This window comes from Gracilinanus agilis, chromosome 6 (assembly GCF_016433145.1).
Source record: "Gracilinanus agilis isolate LMUSP501 chromosome 6, AgileGrace, whole genome shotgun sequence".
Lineage (NCBI taxonomy): Eukaryota > Metazoa > Chordata > Mammalia > Didelphimorphia > Didelphidae > Gracilinanus > Gracilinanus agilis.
In genome coordinates this window covers 281709317-281718951 of record NC_058135.1, presented here as the reverse complement: position 1 = coordinate 281718951, position 9635 = coordinate 281709317, and the positions used below count along the sequence as shown (strand labels likewise).

The 9635-nt window shown below is 38.2% G+C and overlaps 1 pseudogene; it reads left to right on the top strand.

Annotated features, from left to right (window-relative positions):
* Nucleotides 1-8501, top strand: part of LOC123252738 — an 18367-nt pseudogene extending 9866 nt beyond the window's left edge.
* Nucleotides 8502-9635: the final 1134 nt, after the last annotated feature.

Genomic DNA, 9635 nt, shown 5'->3' with positions numbered 1-9635 from the left:
TCTCTCTCTCTCTCTTTGTCTCTCTCTCTCTCTCTCTCTCTCTCTCTCTCTCTCTCTCTCTCTCTCTCTTTCTCTGTCTGTCTGTCTGTCTGTCTGTCTGTCTGTCTGTCTCTCTCTCTCTCCTTCCTGGAATGTGGTTGAGGAGGCTGCCTGGGAGCCAGTTTAGAGAATCCATACACGTGGTCAGTTAGGTTAGAAAATTAGGCTTTATACTTCTATCCTTTTGATTTTTTCTACTTCAAGTGATTATTAATAAAATTCTATGGAAAAATAATGTGGAGTTATTGATATTAATTTAACTTTTACCTTTTTTACTCTTATGTCCCAAAAGTGTGGTGCAAATCCTTTGGGCTCTAAACCACACCTTCATGTTGGAATGTCTCCAATCACTGTGGTCTAATACATCAGTTGTCTAGAGACCTAGAGACTGCCAATCCCATCATCCCAGCCTCAGGTTTAAATATCATATTACCTTCGCCAGTGATGGGCAAACTTTTTAAAGAGGGGGCCAAAGGAAAGGAAATGCTCATCTGTCAGTCTGTTTCTAAGGCAACTCTTTAGAAGTTTCATTGTATTGTATCCTCCTCATTTTATTCATCAGATTAGGAAGAATGTCCCACTGTGGGATAGAACCTTTCAGGAGGGCCACATCTGGCCAGCGGGCTGTAGTTTGCCCATCGCCGACTATGCTATGCTTTCATCCCCTGAGACCCTTAAGGATTTCAAACCAACATATGAAGCAGCCATTGCTCATATATTATTTCAAGTTGATGTATCCCTCAGGATCTCCACTGCCATCCATCAGCCATGAAGGACAGAATATTGTAGGTGATGTTGAGACTTCATCAGTCGTACAATGATGACTAAAGTCCCTACAACCTCTCAATTGGTTTTAGAGAGGGTAGCCAAGGTAGAGAGATTTATAAGAATATGTTATACCTTCCCAACACACACACACACACACACACACACACACACACACACACACACACACACACACACACACAGGGAGGTNCACACACACACACACACACACACACACACACACACACACACACACACACAGTGGGAGGTAAGATGGTAAGATTCTGGTTTAAAATGTTTTAGTTAGAATTTTATTTGAGGCAGAGTACTTATGATATTTTAGAATTCATGTGTTATGAAAAGTGATTATGTTCTATACAGGTTTTTATTAAACCCTTACCTTCTGTCTTGGAGTCAATATTGTGTATTGGCTCCAAGGCAGAAGAGTGGTAAGGGTAGGCAATGGGGGTCAAGTGAATTACCCAGGGTCATACAGTCAGGAAGTGTCTGAGGTCAAATTTGAACCCAGGACCTCCAGTCTCTAGGCCTGACTCCCAATCCATTGAATCACTCAGCTACCCCTAGTGTTTTTTTGTTCTTTTGTTTTTTTTAAATTGAGATATTAGCATAAAAGATAAAAATTCTAGGGAATTTGCTATATAGTATTTGTGGTACTGTAGATTTCATTAGATGAGAAAAGTGAATATTTCTGGAAATAATTTTTAAAATAATTGAGATGTTAGCATAAAAGGTGATCTAGCCCTAGGTAATTACTAGTTTTTTAGTAATTTAGTTTAGTATTTTAGTAAATTTAGTAATTTATTTTAGTTTAGTTTAGTTTAGTATTTTAGTAATTTAGTAAACTAGTTTAAATTTACTAATTTTATTTTGTGTACTTCCATTTTGTGGGTTATTTCATGGTTACAGTGTTGCAAAAAGTATATATTATCAGAATTAATGTTTTGTTATGAAGAACTGTAAGCAGAGCAGGCAGCTAAAGTACTCAGTAGATTGAGATCCAGGCCTAGAGACAGGAGGTCCTAGGTTCAAATCTGGCCTCAGATGCTTCCTAGCTGTGTGACCCTGGGCAAGTCACTTAACCCACATTGCCTAGCCCTTACCACTCTTCTACCTTGGAACCAATACTTAGTATTGATTTTAAGACAAATTCTAAGTAGTAGATTACATTTTTAGGTGATCACAGAAACCTACCATCTATTTCCCATAGGTTCAAAAATTAATATTTGTGTTTTTGATTTTCATGCTGTTTTTCTAGGACATTCCCCTTAAGACAGTTGAGGATTGATACATAAATAATTTAATATACATTATATATATATATATGTATATATGTATGTATACTTGTGTGTGTGCACAAAAAATACTTACATATATACATATACATATATATGCATATATAATATGTGTGTATACATACACTTCTCATCCTTCTTTCCTTCTCATCCCCATCACTCTCCTGCTATGAAAATCTGTCTCTCTATTACTCTGGGCCACAGATATGAGCCAGTCATCTTTGGAAGAATGTTGAGAAACTGTTACTCTGTTATATTTAAAATTCCCCAAAGCAAAATATATCAGTATAGCACAAAGCAAAGGAGATTTGAATCTCATCTTTACTATGTTTTTTCTTCTTCTTTTGAGCTACAAAGAGCATTGAGAAACACAAGAAACTATAAAAGCTTTCCCCTCTCTCAAGAGGTAGATGACAATAAATTCAGGAAAGTCTTCAAATATGAGTAGATTCTGCTTTCTCCAATCATCTCTGAGTAAAGCAGTGCTTCTTTTCTAATGAGCTTCCATTGGTTGCAGAGGGCTTTCCCCTTGTCATCTTTTTAAGCTGACTGTAGCTGAGCTGCTCTTTTCTTTCTCCTCCATTCGTCTTCCTTAAGATAGCAGGCATTAGTCTCTATTATTAGCGTATCTTGTTAGGCTACAGCTATGACTTCTTTTTCTTCTGTCTTTTGATATTCATCTATGTTCACTTTTTGCCATCTTTTTCTCCTAATCTCTTCTCTCCTATAACTTCTAATGTTTTATACTTTTAGTGACTCATCTTTATCTTGTGACATGAAACTAAAAAACAAAACAAAACATGTTTCCCAAGTGTGATTCCAATAATACTTGTATAATCTCCCCATATTACCAATACAGGTTGTTGGCTATTTTTTAAAAGGTAAACAGACATATGTAATGGAACTTACAGGCTGAATTATCATCTCGTTGTTCTATTTTCAAACAAGTACTCTTGGTATATTTACCAGATGGGGCAGTTTTTTCTCTGGATCTCAGAATGGTTTGTTTATTTGTGCAAATATCTATAACTATCTAAAGATATGTGAACACACATACATATTTCATACACAAATATTTATCCAGGCATATTGTATGCATTTTATACACACATATCCATCCGTCCATCCATCCATTTAGATAGATAGATAGATAGATAGATAGATAGATAGATAGATAGATGTACACACCTTGGGTCCTTCCCATAGTGTAATAGATTTAGTCATTTTGTCTGTATCCATAGAAAGAATTAGGCAAAATTGATTAGAATCTGAATGATGGTATCTTTTTAGTAATGAACACAAATTAACTTCAATAGTATATAGAGTAAAAAACTAGGAGGTCCTAGAAAAATTCTTTAAGGGTCTTACTTTAATGAATCCATGAAGTACAATCTCTTTATCATATACTTACTTTAATTGCTAGAAGGGCTTGAAAAGTAAATTTTATACATAAAAATTATGTATATATCTCTATATACACATATATATGCATATATGTAAACTCACATATATATCCATATGCAAAGGAGAATCTAATATAATTCTTCATGGATCTAGATTTGGGAGTAAAATCAATCCTCTAGTCAACAAGCAATTTTGGTTGCCCATTATGGTCCATGCAATTTGATTGAGGCAATAGGAGAGGAAGAGAAGGACAAACCAATCCCCATCCCCCTTGCTCATAAAAGTAAGTACAAAACAGATACAGAGTAAAGGCACTCTAATTTCAGGGAACATAGTAACTAGGTAGCATAGGAAGTGCTTCATGTAGTTTTTCACAGGAGGTATGAGCATTCTACTGGATTATGTAAAGAAAGCTCTTCAATACTTATTTTTCTTTCCTACCAGAGAATAACGTTTGGATTGCAGTAGGGAAATGGCTATTAGAAAGGTGTTGCCAGAGAGAAGCAAAGAAATAATATTATTGTAATCATTTCCCTTTAATTGCTTCAAATTAGTAGGCCCAGATCAAGTTACATATGAAAAGACATGAAAGAAAAAGCAGAATTGGTTGGAGGCCTCTATCAGTAATCTTTTTTTTTTTTTTTTTAAACCCTTACCTTCCGTCTTGGAGTCAATACTATGTATTGGCTTCAAGGCAGAAGAATGGTAAGGGTAGGCAATGGGGGTCAAGTGACTTGCCCAGGGTCACACAGCTAGGAAGTGTCTGAGGCCAGATTTGAACCTAGGACCTCCCGTCTCTAGGCCTGGTTCTCAATCCACTGAGCTACCCAGCTGCCCCCTCTATCAGTAATCTTGAAAGAATCATGGAGAAGAGCAGAAGGGCTTTAGGACTGGGGAATGATATTCATCTTGATTGTTGAGAAATAAAAGACAGTGTGCTCTTCAAATGATAAATCACTGAGTTTGACTTTAATCTGGGCAAAATTCTAGAATGTATCACCCATGATAGGCCAGTGCATGTCTCAAAAGGGAATCAGTCACCACTAAGTCCACTCCTCATGGCCAAGCTATAGGACACTCATCTTATTATTATTATTTTTTTTTGGCAAGGTTACTTTACCCAAGAGTGATATATTCTAATTCTTACTATGGAAAAAGAAACTAGTTTCTTAATGTTTAAATATTTAATAGGCTCCTGGGAGCATATAATGTATCCACCAGAGACGCTGAGTCCTCAGGGATAGAAGAAGCAGGTTTCGATGACCGGATAGGTAAGGTTGCATACATTAGGGAAAGACATGAAGGGTTTAAGATGTTCATGTTTGTCCACAGTTCATCATCTCTGGCTCCCTCTCCATTGCTGTAGAGAAGAGAACCACAAATGTTATGGTAAGTGACATTCTCCTTTCTGTGCAGCCCATGAGGCAGACTCTGATAATTTCTTGGAATGGGAGGGGGGAAATGGAAGGATACTTAAAAGACAACCTGCTCAACCCCAGGCTGGGCTGTAGCAGGTTTGATCACTGCTTCATGACTGAGCTTGTAACTTAGGAGCAGAAAGAGAATCAATCACTAATGGCTGCTCCCCCATTATTCAGATTGCTGCCTGGTAAAGTCTGTCGTCAGACCAGCAGAAGGACAAAATTCTTCTCTGTACTTTTCAGTTCCCTCAATCTTCTCCATTATTTTTATGGAAAGAACAAAACCTCATCCACATGTCATGTTGCCTACCTAGGAAAACATAAGGACTTTGGGAGCAGTTTTTCACTTGGTCCTTGCCCCTGGCACTCTGCCTTGCAGATAACAAGCACTCAGTGGTGCATCTAGCTCTTAGATTCTGCTGTTCGATTCAGCCCTGGCTCTTAAATAAAATTGGAAACACGCCAACAGCTCTATAACCATGTGCTAATGGATTGAGTGTTTTATGAATTCTCACCATTTTTAGGTCCAAAGCAACCTAGCAATGAACATTGTCAGCTCAGTGATGGCTGGCCTGGGAATCATCTTTCTCTCAATCAATTTGGTAACATTTGGATCATTCACTTACTTTTGTCAAAACGAAGGTTCCTTACGTTCCTGCATTATGGTAAAATTTCTATTGCTGGTGAGTACTTCCAGGATGGGACCAGTTATGCTGATCTATCTGTGGAATGGGTAATCTTTATAGGTCAGGGCAGAAACACCAAGGTTCCAGAAGAAGTCCGAACCTTTTGAAAAGCTACAAGTTGCTTGGGTTGAGAAATGAGGAAATTTTTTAATATTTCTGGCCTTATTACAGTAGTCTGTGGCAGAAATGTGATTTGTGAGAAATGTAAAGAATCAAAAGTGATTGGGGCAGCTGAGTAGCTCAGTGGAGTGAGAGTCAGGCCTAGAGATGGGAGGTCCTGGGTTCAAATCTGGCCTCAGACACTTCCCAGCTGTGTGACCCTGGGCAAGTCACTTGACCCCCATTGCCCACCCTTACCAATCTTTCACCTATGAGACAATACACAGATGTTAAGGGTTTAAACAACAAAAAAAGTGATTGCTATTTCTAGTTCTCTCACTTTCAATTCCATTAAAAAATAGGTAACTGATGATGTGGTAATCATTATATTTGAGGTGATGCACTTTATGGAGCTTAATGTCTAATTTGTTATTGGGGGGAGAATAAATATTGGAAAAAGACATTTCTGATACTGATGGGTAAGGTAATAGTGAAGGAGAGCTTCAGGCAGTGTTTAAGGAGAGAGATTCCATTTTTAACTGGGGGAGTGGAAGGCAACTCAAGAAAGTGTTTAAGGAGAGGATCACAATTGATGAGGGCATACCATAGCCTGTTCCTGGCCTGCGGTAGGTGTGAGCACTGCAATTGAAAAGGAAGAGAGCAAGACAGTGTTGGAGGACAGAGAGGCCAAGGCTCACTTGATTAGAGATTAGAATAGAGGAATAACTAATGCAAAAGACAGGGGTTAGAGGATCGTAAAAGCTGGGCCCAGAAATCAGATATAGCCTTAACATTTTTGAGTTTCTCAAACAAATACCTTTATTCGCCTATCCCTTAGTAGATTGTTCACTTTTAAGTGCACTCCTATGACTGGATTTTTGGTGGTTACAGGTGTCTTGGGGGACTGGGGGAAATTCAGGGAGTAGCTGATGACTGACTAACCAGTCCTGAAACCACCAAATTTTAAAGGAAAACAAACATAGAAATTGAACCCTGGATAATCAATATCCAATAAATGTTTATTTTCTCTAAAAAGTGATATGATTCCATCTCTTTGTAGAGAGTTTGGGGTATTTTTTATCATAAAAATCTGTACGGAGTACCTATGATTGGCCCAGATGAATGCCAGATTGGCTTGTATAAGGAGTAGAGCACAAGGGATGATTATCTGTTTGACCATAGGCAGGGCAGCTTGTACTCTCAACCTTCATTTTTTGATGTGCAAAATGGGGATAGTCATCTTTGAGCAATATCTTTCGTAGGATTATTGTGAAGAAAATATTTTGTGAATCTCAAAGAGTCATTGAAATGTGCATTTGTCATTGTGATGATTAATAATAATAATATAGTTAATATTCATATATCACTTTAATGTTTGCAAGGTGCTTTAAGGTGTCTTAAGTTTTGTCTCAGAAACATTCCCCACCTCTTAACTTGCCCCTCTCAGTGCTCTCCTTTACCTCATTTCTACCTGAATTGCTAGAGAAAGGGGCTTGTGTCCACCCCTAACCATTTTCTGTTTGGTCCTTTTTTCCAGGGATTCAATGCCATTCTGTTAATACTAGCTATCTTAGAACTTCTGGTCTCCATTATAATCTCAAGCTTCACTTGCAATGCTTTGTGCTGTGGCCAGAGTGAGGTGAGTAGTTGATGGCATGTGGAGACTTTCATGGGACTGTGCTACAGTGATTATCCTGGGAAGATCAGTCAGCTGGTCAATGTGGTGATGAATGAGAAAACATGCCATTTTCAGAGAAGACAGCTTGAGATTTGTGTCTGTTTCCATATTCTTAAGCATCATATCCAATGACAGAAACAAACCAATCCCTAAGGCTATCAGTGAGTTCAGTCAGAACATTCTGGGCACAAAGAGGCACAAATCTGTGTAAATCCTTCTGACCTTTCTCCCAAACCACCACCACCTTCCAAGACTTCACCATTCACCTCACAAATAGGTAGGCTCTGTATTCCTATTCAGAAAAGAAGAAAGGAAATATCATTTCTGTCCCATCCATTTTAGTTCCTAAGTGCGGGGATAGGGATTGGAAAATGGAATTATTAAGTGAATTTGATAATATCATAGGGTAATGTGTCTCTCTTTGTGACATTATATCTCCACAGAAAGCATATGGGGGCACATCCATTGACAGCTTACTTCAGAGTACTAGATGGGAAGAAAGTTACTAATGGGGCATGACCAGATAGATCCTACTTAGACCAAATGGCATTTCCTTTAATTAACTAGGAATGAGTTGACTTGGGCTTACCTGGATTATAGTGATGCTTTTATATTTAAACTGAGTAAATTGACAGGAGCGGGTCAATCTTTTCTTTTCCTAACCCTTTAGGACAGCTTTTGGAGAGCAGTTTAGCTAAGAGTGAACCAAGAGAAAGATTAAGATCCAGAAATATGAGGGGCAGTGGGGGAGATGAGTTGAAAGTAAGTAGGAAAAAATAAGTGTAAATGAGTAGTTAGCCAGCCAGTATCCTCAATGACATCCTTCTTTTCTCATTTGACTGGGGTCAGTTCTCAAAAGAAAGGTGATGCCGCTAGTTTTTCTGCATTAATACTCTCTATAGCTCTATTTCTGCACCCCTGGTTGACTCATGTATGGGGTTTCTATTGGCTTTACAGATCACTATCTTCATACCTCCCTCTAACTACCAAGTGCCAGAGAACCTTGCTGCTGAAGCATGGAGGGACAATGCCTCAAAATCCAGTCATTGACACACCAACCGCATTACCAGGAAGCCATCCTGATGGTCGCGTATAGAAAACTTGCTTCCTTTTCCCTTCTTGGCTCTTTCTTAATGAAAGATTAAGCAAATCAACCTTATTTTCCTGAATTTCTTTGTTCATAGTCATTTTCAGCATTGGTCACAGAATCCTCATTTCCCCTTTCCTCCCTCTCACAACAGTCCTCTAATGATCTATGTGTTTGCTCACAACAATATCAGCAAAATGGCCAGTGAAGGGGGTTTTTCTTTGGCTCCCCTCTCAGTATAGCCTGCTCTAATCAGCCTATGGATTCTGGGAGACAAGAGTCCCTAAACATGAAGAAAGAGATCTGGAAGAGATGAAGACAATAGCCTCAAATTAGGTCCCCTTCTATCCCCCTTGAATGAAGAATCTCAACTTTTGGAATCTTTTGCTGCTTTCACCTGAGGATCTTCCATCTCCTGTGGTCTGACATCCATCATATTGGCTCTTCAACATTACTGGTTGTTCTCCTAGCCCTCTGGCCCTTGAAGTGAATTCCTCCATCTCTGTATACTACTGAAATTACATGTTGGGAAAATACATATATGGCAATATTGATAGGATGGAACAGTCTCTTGTAAGTCATCTCTCAGCCTACTCCTTGATAAAGTCATTCAAATTTAATATTATCATGCCAATCCTTGGCATAACTCAGAGAGATATTATATTTTCACATTATTTATAAAATAGCATTTTTCAGTGATCATTTGTTTCAAACCCTGATCACATTCCATTCAGGATTACTTAATCAATAAATAGAAATTCCTTTTTCCTATAGTAGTTATTCTTATCTCTCTTTATAGTAAAAGTCTGATTTCCTATGATCAAAAATAGTTCAGTAACTATATGTATATAATTTATTAAAATGAGACTTTTTTTTGCCCCTGAGGAAAGGCTCTAAGGTGTTACATTCTATAAAGGGTTTCTAAAGTATTAGAATTCTTTTTTTAAACCCTTATATTCTGTCTTAGAATTAATACTAAGTATTGCTTCTAAGGCAGAAGAGTGATAAGGACTGGGCCATGGGGGTTAAGTGACTTAGGCTCACACAGCTTGGAAGTGTCTGAGACTGGATTTGAACCCAGGACCTCCTATCTCTAGGCTTGGTTCTTAATTGACTGAGCCACCTCACTGCTCTCTATTTTTC